Here is a 14,997-nt window from a genome sequence, read left to right on the forward strand (position 1 = left end):
ATAACAATAATTTGATTTAAAGAGTAAGATAAATAAATTATTCAGTTTCGAAATTACAACTATTCGAAAACTAAAATAAAAATTTTATGTAAATAATATTTTCGAAATTACCAAAACAAACTGAAAATTTAAAATATAATTCGATTTCGAATTTTGGAATATTACTGAACTTATTTCGAAATTAAAAAATTGAAAGCTTAAGGCACAATTCGATTTAGAAATTAAAAATATTCAAAAACTAAAACATTTTTCATATCATTTAATTTCGAAATTACAAAATTTAAATGCAAACTAAAACAATAATTCGGTTTCGAAATTGAAAATATTTAAAACTAAAACAATTATTTGATTTGAACACTAATTTTGAAAATACAAAGATAAAATGAAGACTAAAACAATAATTCGATTTCGAAATTAAAAATATTCGAAAACTAAAGTAATTATTTGATTTCAACAATAGTTTCAAAATTACAAAAATAAACTGAAAACTAATACAATAATTCGATTTCGAAACTGATTACAACAATTTCGAAGTACGAGGTAATAATACCGCTCTGAGAGAATTTCATTGGAGTGAGTCGCATTAATTGAAACTCTATAGGTTTTCGAACTTATTATAGTGAACTGAGATAATGCTTCACTGTGATCGGAAGGATAAAAAAAACTCAGTTAGTCGAATCGGAAGGCAAAAATGTACTCAATTAGCCTCAATTCGAAGCTCACTAATGCCAATTTAGTTAAATTTAAAATACATTTAACCAGTTGAGATAGTAAGAGAACGTATTTTAGATGAACGGCACAGCTTTGCTATTCTTCATTCTAACAACAGATTCTGCAGGAACTTGAATGCCTTAATAAATCATTATAAATGTCAATTTCTTGTGTAATTTGAGAAGAAGACTTTGTCTTCGAGCACAATAAAGTCCAATAAGGCACGAATAACAGCAAACAAACTCTCAAATTTCCTATCAAATTAACCGTTTTTTGCGTAAAACCAGCAAACCAGCTGTTGGCATAATCAAATTCACTTTGTTGAGGAATCTGAGCAAAGTTTTAATTAATAACAGATATGCAGAGAACAGACAAACCCATAGACATTGCTACGCATAACGAAATTTGTGCGGCAAAGCTTCAATAACTGTCAGTAGAGAAGAATGGGAGGCAGAATATTTCACTTTTAATTAAGTGCAATTCCAGGCAGTGAAATGGAAACGTCCCACAGAAATGAATTCAAGAGAAACGAAGCAAGACGAGTAGACACAGAACGAGCGAAACGAGTGAGAGGGAAGGAGAGAAGAAGAGAGAAGTATGGAGGAAGAAGAGAGAAGTATGGAAGAAGCTTGACTGAAGGTGGAAGAGAAAGCCGGAGGTACAACCGGCGGCCTTGTCTACTTGCCACTTAAGACGAAATCCAAATCCGAGCAAGACAAACTTCCTACTACCTTATGGCATGGCATGGCATTGTGGTGGAAAACTTGATGCATTGTTATTGTTGCGCTTCATCGTAAATCGTAAAATCGCATTAAAACAACGATGAGTTGATGAGCATTGAAACCTTGCCGCTTTGCCAATGCCACACATTACTTTCTATAGAATTCCAATAGAAGACAACAAAAAAACAACAACAGCAACAGCAGAAAATGCGGATGTGCAGCAAAAGCAAGCAGGTGGCAATAAATGCATGTATGTATGTATGCAGGAGGTGGAGCTAGGTGCATGCGGTGGCAACAGGCACAACAATAACAACAACGGCTTGTTGACACAAGTTGCGGCGCAAATATTTGTGTAGAAATGCATAGAAACTTAAAGCAACGCGAAGAATGCGCGGAATTAGTGCAATTGTGGCAAGGCACGCACGACGCGAATGTTTTTTCGTTTCACTGTGTGCGTGTTGTTCTTGCATCATAGTCAATGTCAAAATGGTATAGACCGCAATGGCTGGTGATTGCCTCAAACCGCCTTGCCGCTGCTTGTGGCATGTTATCGCGCCCAAGTTGGTGATAAATTTTACGCATTGACATGAAAACACGCATACGCGCAACGGCATGCGTTGATGTGCGTGCGGGACCAGTAGGAAATCGAGAGCGCGATTTTCGTTATTTGCTGATATTTGTCATAACTTGGTTGTGATGGTTAAATTTTTGGAATAGACTTAACTTTGAGTTTAAAATAAACTGCATCCAAACTGGTCGTAATGCAACTAGTTTGCAACCAGTTCGATCGTAACTAGTTTTGAACAAGTTTTTAACATACAATGTAAATACTTTTAAGATAGCAAACTTAATTCAGACTGGCTTTAGCTTCCAAACTGGTTGCAATATAACTAGTCTGCAACTAGACCGATAGTAGCTAGTTTCGTAGTGGTTTGTTAACATAACTTTAGATACTTTTCAGGTAGCAAACTTAAATATCGTTTTGACTAATTTTCAAACGTTTTTAATTTGTCTTCAACATGATAAGATTCCTCAGAAACTCACTAATTATGAAAAGAAAGTACGAATACAACCTTTGCAATTACTACAAATAACAGTTGTTTCTGTAATACTAATTCAGTTAAGTTTTAGGAAGAACAAAAAATAAAAATAACTAGTTACAAACTGGTCTGAATTTAACTAGTCTGAAATCTACTAGTTTTGAACTAGTTTATATAAATTTTTTAGCTACAATTCATATGACAAGAATTATAAAATCTTCATGACCAGTTTTCAACCGCTAAGTAGTGTACAATAAGATAATCTTGCAATCTTCCGAAGGAACTTTTTTTAATGAGTACCAAGAGGGTAATCACCAAGATAATTTTTTCGAGAAATTTAAAATATAACGCAGCATAAACTGCCTGTTGCTAAGTTCCTTTACCGCAACGCCTAAAAAACTACAAAAAAAGGAAAAATGTAACCAAAAAACACTGAAAAACAGCAACAAAAAACCGGAAAATGATATAAAACCCCCAAAGTGGAAGCCAAGCAAGCGCTGTTTTACAAAAACAAATATGCGCATAATTAGCTTAAATTTTTACTTATTTTTCGTGCACAACAATTTTTGGTAATGCCTGGCACGTCCGTGCACTGGTGCAGACGCACTGAAAATACCAAATTCGGTAATTTGACAGTCGCCTAGAAATGTGCCAAAGTGTCGGCGTAATTTCAAGAAGGACATGACAATGTGGCACGAGGTTGTTGCATAATTTTGTCAAGCATATACAACTGAATCTGTACACGTAAAATATGTGGATTAATTGAGGTTATGTCGCTCTTCGTTACGGGCTTAGTTGTACAAGACCTTGGCGTATGCCAACTGAGATCTAGAATTATCTTTAAATGAAGTGGATTTTTCAAAAAGTGCCAAAAATCACGAAGAATTGTGTTGCAATTATCAGGCCTTGATAACAAAGTAAGGCATGATGTAATTTATATGGAAGTAAAAAGGTAATTTTTTGCCATACAGTTGACCTCGTATTATTTATCAGCTGTTACGGCTGCTTTAGAGATCGTGAAATACAGTTTTAGTTAGCATCGGCACTCACGTTTCGCCAGAAAATGCGTGATTAGCGAGCGTGCCAAATACTTCCCGGCCTATGTTATTCGCTGCTACAAAGAAAATATAAAATAAATAAAGGAAATTCCAAGAAAAGATTTGCACAATGGCGCAAAAATAGTCGTGACACCTTTCTTTTCACGTCCGAAGAAATGAAGAAATGTTTGCCAAGTCAAAGTTTGATTTGAAACGAAAAATCACTATAAAAGTAAATAAAGCGTAACGAAATAAATGACGCATAAAAATAAATAAATGACGAGAAAAAAAAATAAAAGAAGACTAAAAAAATAAATAATAGTACCAAAGTAAAATATAAATAAAAAAATAAAATAAAAATAGTAGACAAAAATGAGTTCAACCGAAAGCGTTCACAACACAAAATTCAAAAAAAAAGTAAAAATAAAATAAAAAAATAAAAAAAATGTAAATTAAAAATAAAAAAAAAAATATATAAAAAAATTTTAAATAAATAAGATACAAAAAACAAAATAAACTAAAAATTCAAAAATAAAAAAAAAAATATACAAAAAAACACTGACTTTTGTTTGGCAACTCATCGCCGCTGGACAGCCTCTCCGGCTAGCGTGCGACAAGGTTTGTTGTGTCAAACCAGTTTCGGTTCCAATCAATTGGTTTTGGTGCTGCGCTGCGCTACTTCGGTGCGTCTGTTTTTTGTTACTTTTCTTACGTTTCGTTTTGTTTTTCTATTTTACGCTATTTTTGCACTTTTTACACGTTTTTGTGTAATCGTTGTGTTCATTTTTGTCATCGTATTTACAATCTTTTATATTATGGCGTATTGCTTTTTTGGCCTACACTGTGATTTAATACAATTTGTGATAAAAGCAAGTTTTTTTCGTCTAAAATGTGTTATGTGTTTTCGTAAAGTCACGTACAATATTTTTTTGGAATTTATCTATGCGCGGTATGCGCCCTAAAGAAACATGCGATGTTAATAATAATGAATAAAATAACGCTTTAAGCGCATTTTGAATATTAATAAGAAATTATTTTAGACATAAAAATTTAAAACATTTTTTAGACAAAAAAATATATATATAACGATATGAAAATATTTTCACACAATTCGTTGTTTTTTCTTTGCTCTGCACATTTAAGAGTTAACAAGAACAATGCCACTCCATCTGAGTTAATTTATTTATCAAAGACACAACCCTTAATACAATGTCACTCAATCTGAGTTAAACTCATTTATCAAAGACACACACCATAAACTTCTATTTTTTCGCCTTTTGCACAACCGTGAGTCGGTTTATACCAAGAAATCAAAACTGCGCCCAAAGTTCTAATCGGTCACCCAGAGTAAGTATCACATCCCATTTACACACCACAAACAGACGTAGTTAATTGATTTCACCGACTACAAAAATTTAATTTCCAACTAAAACCAAAAAAAAAAAAAACATAAAAAAAAAACAAACAAAAAAACTTTTATAATTTACCAAGTTTGGTGGTATTTTATGGACAGTGTCTCTCTACGCCTTTTTAAAAGTCAACGCTTCTTATTCTCAATATCTTAGAATTGAATCATCATAGACACAGACCATCAACACTAATATGAGCAGAAAATAGTAAGTCTTTGTTCATAACTCTACAACTCTTAATTCATTTTTCAAAATGTATGTTGTCCCGCTTAAAGTAATCCCCATTGGCCCCAATACACTTGTGCCAATGTTTTTTTCCAATCCTCGAAACAGTTGATAAAATCAATTTCCGGTATAGCCATTAATGTGCATTGTGATTCACGTTTATTGGCTTCGATTGACTCAAAACGGTTTCCCAGGAGCGGTCGTTTGAGTTTGGTGAACAGTCAGAAGTCATTCAGGCTAAATCAGGCAAATAAGATAGATGATCAGGACGTTGGGTTTGTTGAGGTTAACCCAGACTTCAGATTTTGCCTGAGTCTGGGTTTTTTCTTTGCCTACGGCGTCAAATGCACCTATCTGATAGGTCAGGTTGTTTTTGTAGGCCGCGGGTAGAGGATTGGGTGCATATAATTGCAATATGCCCAATATACAAGGATATTAGGGATTTAGGTGGTATAGAAATTAGCTGCGCTGATGGACGTTTAGATGTTAGCGGTGTGATGTCTACTAGTTGGAATACCGAACAGTTAGGGTCGTTTGCGCGTGAATTATTGAGGCGGCGAAGGCGTTAAACTGGGAATTAGGATTAGCTTCTTGTGTGAATGTAATAAGCGTATGCGGTCACCAGTTCAGGGCAGTATGGAAACTCAACTGGTAATAGTTTCGGCTACGAGGTCTGGCCGGAGACTTAATTCTGATAGCACGGGGAGCAGGAGCTCTTGGACTTCGCTCCAACCTACTCATGCGGACTGACCCCTCGAGAAGTATCGTGGTGGTTGTGGTTAAAACCCAGAATGGGGGAGGAACTGACATTTTGTTAGTTGAATGTGCAATTGCATTGCAACCGGGTGTCGGACTCAAACTACCGCAGAGGTTTTATATGGTTCTCGAACGCTACCAAGAGGATCAAAGTATTAATTTGATCCGCTGTGCTTTTGAGTGCCGTGGGGTAAGGCTTTCGTCGTACCCACGTTAATCATACCAGACGTTGTAGTTTGGATATGCTGCGGGCATATAAGGGAAAGGCATTTCATTTTGATATACATATACAATGTCAGGTTGGTTTGTGTTATATTGGTTAGGTTATATACTACTGTTCCTTAGTAACGGAGGTTCAGTTAACGCGAGCTTTAAGAGTCACTTGATATTTAATTTTGATACTGTAACTAGTCCCTTGATATCTAAGGCGAGTTCTACATAACGATGAACAAAAGCATAGGATATGTTCCAACAGCACACCCATGATCCTGAACTTCAATCCTCAATTCTACAAAAATATACATATTATATTTAGAAATATTAGGAGATTGCCAAAAGTTGTAAATAAAATATTTTTGAGGCTTTACTTTTACACAAGCTTAGTTTGCGTTCGCAGTCTCCAATGCTAGGTCAACAACCGAGATACCAGGCTGGTTAAAATAATTAACCAAAATTATACAGGCGATAATAAGTCAAGGCAAAGAAGGCAGCCAAAACTGTGACTGAAACGAAATAAGTGCTAAAAACCACAAGCGAGGGACGCCAAGTGGCGCACAAAGCAACAACAAAATATATATAATAATAAGTGCCACTGAGAATTGCATGTTGCACGCCGCAAACACGCAATGTACATATATAATTGTATGTATTTGTGAGTGTGTGTGTTCATTTGTTTGCCGCGCATTAAATTACCAACCAAAGCTACAAGCAAAAGCGGTGAGCAAAGCAGCCACAATGCCTGCACCGCGACGCTGCAACCGAAAATAATTGTCAAACCGAGTAGCAGGCAACAACAATAACAAAAACACGTAAAAAATCATAAAACAGAAACATTTAAGCGACAATAACAACGAAAGGCAGAAAAAAATCATACAAAAAAGGCGAAAAATTGCAACAGGTTTTTTCGTTTTTGTTGTTGTTGCAGATTTTTTCCCCAAACAAAAAAGTTTTTATTGCAACTACTTTTGCAACAAACAAATGCACCGCGGTAGTGGCAGCAAACTAGCGGTTTCGCATGTGCGTTTGTATGCATGTGTGTGTGTGTATTGTTACTGTTGTTGTCATGCATGTGCAACTGAACGTCCTTGAACGGTGAAGGGGAAAAGCATTGCACACATCAGCGGCAGACACGCAGACAGTTATTGTGGGTTTTTATTTTTGTTGTTGCTGTTGCAAGTTTCATTGTTGTTGTTGTAGCTTGTGTTGATGGTTTTGTGGTTGCTAACTGATGATGCCACCGGCAGCATACAACAGCAATAAGAATAAACACATATTATTAAATTTGCAACAACAACAAAAAAAGCAAAATACTAAAATTACAAGAAAAACAACAACATAACAACAATTTACAACAACAACAACAACATATTAAATTTACAACAACAACAACAAAACATAATATCAAATTTACAAAAACAACAAAAACATAGTTTTAAATTTACAACAACAACAATAAGATACTATTACATTGAGAAGAGCAAAAAACCAAAAATTGTTTGCACAACAAAAAACTTAAAACTACAACAACAAAAACATAAACATAAATTTGCAACAACAACAACAAATTTAAACAAAAAATAATAGACAAAACAACAAAAATGGGTACAACAAAAAATTCAACACAGTAAACTAACAACAAAAAACTTTCAAATGTGCAACAACAACAACAAAAGTGAAGTGTGCTGTATTTGTAAACCGTTGGTTGTTGCAACTGTAAATGGAAGCTTGTACGGCTCGAAGTGCGAAAATATTAGTGCGGATGGGAGCGGGCGTGAGGCGCTGGTGGCATAAGTAGCCAGATAATTTCGCAATAAAGTTGCAACTTTATACATACTCACGCATTTTCAAGTAATTAACGACGCAAATTCGCTTATATTAAGCACTCATGCAGATCCAACGCACACACAGACATATATAATCATACACAACAATCAAGCGGGGTTTTAACATAAACACACAAACGCACAGGCACAGACACATAATTGTTAAGTAATTGGCTGTAACGAGCCGGCGGCTAATGTCTGCTACTTTATGAGCGCTCAACAAAAGAAAAAAAAAACAATAAAAACACATATGAAGTATGTATTCTTCCGCCATCGGCAGCACCACTTCCTCCACTCGCATATTTGTCTAATGTCTTTGCTGCCTCTTCTGCTGCTTCTTCTTCCTCAATTTGCGTTTATTGACCGCTGCGCCGCTTCACTGCACAGCCAGCGGCATTATTAAGGGTTTTGTTGCTTTTTTATTCAAGGTATTTGCATGTGTGCGTGTGTTATTGATCATTATGAGGAAACATCTTCGGTCGGTCAAGCGTGGATTTACGAAATTCTTCGCAACATCACAACATATCGTCTAATTGGAGTTTACAGTTTGATGGTTTTCGTTGAATTATGTTGTTGTTTGGTTTGTGGATTTACGCGGCACTTACGGGGTTAAGTGTGGGTTAGCGTTTTTGTGCGAAAGATGCAAAATTAAAAGTTTAATTGGTTGAAATATTGATTTTTTTTGGAAAAGAGGTGAGGCTTGTTGACATGAAATGTTTGGAAAAAATAATAATTTTACATAATAACAAATTCGAAGAGTATGAAAAAACATTTATTTTTACAAGCAATAATCACAGCTTAATTCTTCTATATATGTATGTGGCAACTCTAACCTATTACTTTTTTGTACTTTTACTACCAAAATTCAGCTTCTAAAATTATTTAAAAAACTGTATTTATGTCGTCTTGATTTCAAAATTTTATTCTTAGCTTTCCTTTTTTCTAGAAGTGGCAACTCTGATCACTCTTACTTTACAGGCACTATTCAGTTTTTTACATTGTTTCCTTAAGCACCTCATTTATGTCCACTTAATTTCAAAATTTTATTCTGAGCCTTATTTTTCCAATAGGTGGCAACTCTAACTACTATTATTTTTACAATAAAAATACAGTTATCACGCCCACAAAATGGCGGAAACCGAAAACCTATAAAGTGTCATAACTAAGCCATAAATAAAGATATTAAAGTGAAATTTGGCACAAAGGATCGCATTAGGGAGGGGCATATTCGGACGTAATTTTTTTTGGAAAAGTGGGCGTGGCCCCGCACCCTACTAAGGTTTCTGTACATATCTCGGAAACTACTATAGCTATGTCAACCAAACTCTGTAGAGTCGTTTCCTTCAGGCATTTCCATATGCAGTTCAAAAATGGAAGAAATCGGATAATAACCACGCCCACCTCCCATACAAAGGTTATGTTGAAAATCACTAAAAGTGCGTTAACAAACTAACAAAAAACGTCACAAACACTAACGAAAGAAATGGCAGAAGGAAGCTGCACCTAGGTTTTTTTTAAAATTGAAAATGGGCATGATGTCGCCCACTTATGGACCAAAAACCATATCTCAGGAACTACTCTACCGATTTCAATGAAATTCGGTATATAATATTTTCTTAACACCCTGATGACATGTATGAAATATGGGTGAAATCGGTTGACAACCACGCCTTCTTCCAATATAACGCTATTTTGAATTCCATCTGATGCCTTCTCTGTATAATATATACACTTCTCTGTATAATATATATACGGATATACGGTATTTGAGCTGAGGTATCCCTTGTGGAAAAATTGTCGTGATCGGAGTATAACTTTTCAAGGTCCCTGATATCGAACACGAAGAACTCAGTGCCTAACCTAACCTAACCTAATTTTTCACCGAAAATATCGGTAAATCTCCCAGAATTTAATTCTAATTAATTTTACAGCAAAATAAAGAAATATGTAAATGACATATAATGAAATCTTGATTATCACTTTATCATGCGAGAGTATAAAATGTTCGGTAACACCCGAACTTAGCCCTTCCTTACTTGTTACATGTAAAATTTTATTTTTCAGTTTCTATAATTTTATATACATAACTATACACATTATTTATAATCCTTTAGTTTTAAAATATTATTATAGTTCTTAATTTTTTTCTGTGGCAACACTATTATTTTTACTAGGCAAATTCAGTTTTAAAAAACTATTCTTAAGCACATGATTTTTTTCATTTTAAAGTATTATTAAAAAAATGTGGTTTTAAAAAATTAAAAAACATATTTAAACAAACTTTTAAAAAATATTAATTTAATATTTTCAAAATATGAGCAAAATTCAAAATTTGAGCAAAATTTAATTACTTTTGAAAACATATTTTTTTAATTTTGAAAAAAAAAAATTTACTTTGAAAAAATTGTAAATAAATTTTGAAAATATATTAAATTAATTTTGAGAAAATACTAAATTAAATTTTTGATAAATTTTAAAAATATACTAAATAAACTTTGAAACAATTTTTCATTGATTTTGAAAAAATTTAAATTTATTTTCAAAAAATTAATTTTGAAAAATTTTTTTAATAATTCTGAAAAATTTTTAAATTTATTTTGAAAAAATTTCAAAATTATTTTCATAAAATTTTAAAGTAATTTTGAAAAATTTTAAATTTATTTAGAAACAAATTTTAAATTAATTTTGAAAATACAGTATACTCTCGAAAAGTAAATTCTCAGAAAGTAAATAATCGCGGAAAAGTAAATCACCTTTAAGATTACACATGCACCTCGAAAAAGTAAATTTTTTAATTTACTTTTCAGAGAATGTGATAAAAAATTCGAAACGAAGCAAGCAGCGTTTTTTACGATGTTGCAAAAACACTTACTCTCTTGTTTATCGCGTCTGTTTAGTAAATAAACTTTGAGATATGTACATATGTAAATGGTCAGAAAATATATTGCAAAAGGAAAAAAACAAAAGAATATTCAAAATTTTTTTTCTTCATAATAAATACATATGTTTTTCATGTAAATCCATATGTTTTATTGAAGCAAATAAATGAATGAATTTTTTAAGTTTAAAAATGCATTTAATATTATAAAAACAGATAATTTATGTATATATTTGGAAAAGTAAATTATTCGAAAAAGTAAATTACCCAAAATACCAATCGATTTACTTTTCGAGAGTAATTTTGAAAGATATTTCAATCAATTTTAAAAAACATTTAAATTTGTTTTGAAAATATATTGAATTAATTTTGAAAACATATTAAATTAATTTAAAAAAATATTAGACAAATTTTGAAAAAATACTAAATTAATTTTGAAACAATTTTTAATTAATTTTGAAAAAATGTTATTTAATTTTAAAAAAGTATTAAATTTACTTTGAAAAAGTTTTAAATTTTTTCAGAAAATTGTTTTTGAAATTTTTTTAATTAATTAGGAAAATGTTTTAAATTAATTTTAATAAATAATTAAATTACTTTTGATAAAATACTAAATTAAAATTATTGAAATAATTTTAAAAATTTTTTTAATTATTCTGAAAAAAATTTTAAAATTATTTTGAAAAAAAAAAATTAATTAATTTTGAAAATATTTTAAATTAATTTTGAAACCTTATAATTACATAAATATATTTTAAAAAAATTTAAAAACAAATTAAATAAAATTTAAAGATATTTTAAATTAACTTCGAAAAAATATTAAGTTGAATTTGAAAATTTTTCAATTAATTTTGAAAAAAAAAATTTGAAAAAGTAGTAATAACGATTTAACATATCCATTTTTTGTGTAAAAGATTATAAAAATAATAAAACTGAAAAAATATTGCAATTTTTCAAAAATCAAACGATTTTTGAATGAAAATAACCAATTTCTTGGAAACTTAAAATTTTGAATATCATTTGGAAAACATTTTTAACTAACAAGCAAAGCTCACAAACAAACTAAACCTTCACACTTTCCAAAAATGTATTTCTTTCCACATTTGACAAATTTACTGCGTCCAAATATCATAGTTTGCTCCACATTACAGCAACGTAATTCAATATTTGTGTATGTACATTATTTTACCGTTACACCAGCTATAAATAATGCAGAATTCTCGCTAAACGACGTTAGCACGCTAATAAAACTATGATAGCTTTATCATTTTCGCATAAATTTGCCAGCGCGTCATACGTAACGGAGTGTGTACATATTTAGTTACACAGCAGCGCAGATTAGCTCAACTGCCATTTAACCTAGTTTAGTTAAGTTGACTTTCAACGGTTTTGTCATACAGCCATTTTGCCATTGTCTCTTCACAGCACTTGATGGCTGCCACCAAAAAGCAAACAATCTTTATTAGGTAACCGAAGTCAACGAGATAGCTACACATAGATAACGCGCGGACTGGTGCAGCGGCGCAGCGGCAGTTGGATATAACGCTAAAGGCGTGGATTTTACTATTCAATATTTTCGCTATCCGTCAGCAAAGCATGTGCCTGTGTGTTTATGCACGCTAGCCCACACGTTGCGCGGCAGCGCAAACAAATGCTGCATTTCCTGGTGACACACGGCGTATATAATGTGCAACGGATACGTCAACGTATACGTCAGCGCTAACGCAACGTGTATGTAGGCGTTTTGGGTGGAGCTTGCAATGCTGTTTGTAAGCGGCAGAGCGCATAATGCACGTAGCGCTTTTTATGTCTATGCCACAATCAACAACAACAAACAGCGGCTGGTCTGTGGCGAGGCAGGGTGGCAGCGCGGCCTGCTTCCGTTGTGTGGGGAAACTTTTAGTGCTTTTTATGTGAATTAAATTTGTGTAATATCAACATTTTGTTACCCTTCATTAAGCATAATTCATTCATAAATACAGTTATCCGTGCGTATATGCTTATGTGTATGTGTGTGTGTGTGTGTGAATATATTTTTGTAGCTTTTGTGCGATAAGCGTGGCAAGAAATCAGTTTTCCGCTGGTCTGACTTAATGGCTTTAGTTTTGCTGGGCGAGAGAGCTGACATTCATGAGGGTGGTATGTACATGCATACATACTTGTACATATATGTACTTATTATACGAATAAAGAGACTTAAAAATATGAGGAAATGAAACTGACGGAAAGTTTGATAGTGATTTTTTGTACAAACTTTCAAATTATTTAATGATTAAAATTTTATAAATTCATTAAATTTTGTTAAACAATAACAAACGTTAGCTTTGGCTGCTCGGAAGCTATAATACCCTTGACAGGTGCATTTTTTATAGCCTAAACTAGTCTCTCAGTTTTAGAAATATCGATCTGAAATTTTGCACACACCCTTTTCTACGCAAGAAGCTACTCATTTGTCGAAACCGCCGATATCGCACCATTATAACATGTAGTTGCCATACAAACTGAAGGATCGGCAACAAGTGCTTGTATGAAGAACTCTTTTATTTGACGAGATACCTTCAAGAAATTTGGCATGGATTATTGTCTAAGGCATCTGTGCAATCTCCGAAGAAATTATTCCGATCGGATCACTATAGCACATAGCTGTCATACAAACTGAACAATCGGAAGCAAGTGCTTGTATGGAAAACTTTTTCATTTGACGAGATATCTTCAAGAAATTTGGCATGGATAACTATCTGAGCCAACTGTGCAATATCCGAAGAAATTATTCAGATCGGATTACTTTAGCATATAGCTGTCATACAAACTGGTCAATAAAAATTAAGTTCTTGTAAAGAATCTTTCGTATTTGTGAATGAATTTTGTGGATTTTACGTTTTTTGTTTGTAAATTCGGTTGCTGGAATCATCTAGTAGTTCCATTGCTGTTTATCAGTACCGAAAAAGTCACTTGCTATTGCTTATTTGTCACACTACCGTCCGTTCGTTTCTCACTCAGTTCCATAATATAGCAACTAGGCGACTATCAGTACAAGTGTACCCAGAAATCTTGCCAGGCAAATATGAACAATCGTAGCGCACCACGAGCAGACAACCACCCACAACACAATCCAAGAAAAACATACATAATTTAAGCACGCACACATGCACATACATATGTATAAGTACAACGCAATCCAAACGCCCCCTTCCAAGCCATAATTTCACTCACATTCAAATTCTCTGCCTCCTGCCACTCACTCAACCACTGCCACTAACAACGTCCTTTAACAGCATTTTATTGATTTTGTGCTGCCACACTTGCACATAGCACGCTCTGGCAGCAACAGCCAGGCAGCAAGGCGAGAGCGGCAGGCAGGCAGGCAAGCGCGCGAGCTCAGTCATGCAGCGCATGTTTTCGTAATTTGTGTTTGCTACAAGCGAAAAACAAGTAAAATAGGAACATTTCAGTTATGAAATTATGCGGCATTTTGGGTGGGGTTCTCGGCTACGTTGTCGCTTTCCACGCCCGCAAGGTGGTCGCTCGGTTGTAGCATGAATGAAAAGTTTGCGCATGCGCACAGCTGACATGTGCTGTGAACAAACAAGCCACCAGCACGCGTTTCGATATGTAAATATACGCCTGAAATACATACACTTACATACATATGTATTATATAGAATATTCAAATGTTATGACACGCCAGCGCATTTGTTGACAAGCGTCGCTTTTGCTCGCGTTGCCAATACGCAACGGTATAGGAACGTGGTTGCTCACTGTATATGTTCATATTTACACTACCGCTCCGTAGACGCGCTTTGGGCCACGTTTGCCAGACAATTAGTCGCTTGAATGAGTCAAAATGTTGGCGGTTGTGGTTTTTGGCAGTGCGCTAAAGGATATTTTCAGCTTACTGACTAACTTTGTACTTTAAAGAGTTTATGTTTTAGCTAGAGAGGGGGTTACACCTAATTAGCTGGGGCTTTTACAAACTTTGTGATGAAAATTTTCTATAAATATTGCGCTTTATTAAGCATGTTATGTTTTTAACCCAAGAGCAAGGCAAAGCTGGAGTGGAAATTATTTTTGGGAGCAAGGAAAGCCATTGAAGGGTTATTTTTATGCTTCAAAATCATTACTCTCAATTTACTCCTCACATATTTGTCACTATAAAACTGATAGAATTCATATTTTT

At 33.6% G+C, this 14,997-nt stretch overlaps 1 protein-coding gene across 8 annotated transcripts in view; it reads right to left on the minus strand.

Annotated features, from left to right (window-relative positions):
• Positions 1-14,997, minus strand: part of LOC105233641 (protein FAM102B) — a 183,074-nt gene that overhangs the window by 143,369 nt on the left and 24,708 nt on the right. The window lies entirely within an intron of this gene.

Source organism: Bactrocera dorsalis, chromosome 1 (assembly GCF_023373825.1).
Source record: "Bactrocera dorsalis isolate Fly_Bdor chromosome 1, ASM2337382v1, whole genome shotgun sequence".
Taxonomy (NCBI): domain Eukaryota; kingdom Metazoa; phylum Arthropoda; class Insecta; order Diptera; family Tephritidae; genus Bactrocera; species Bactrocera dorsalis.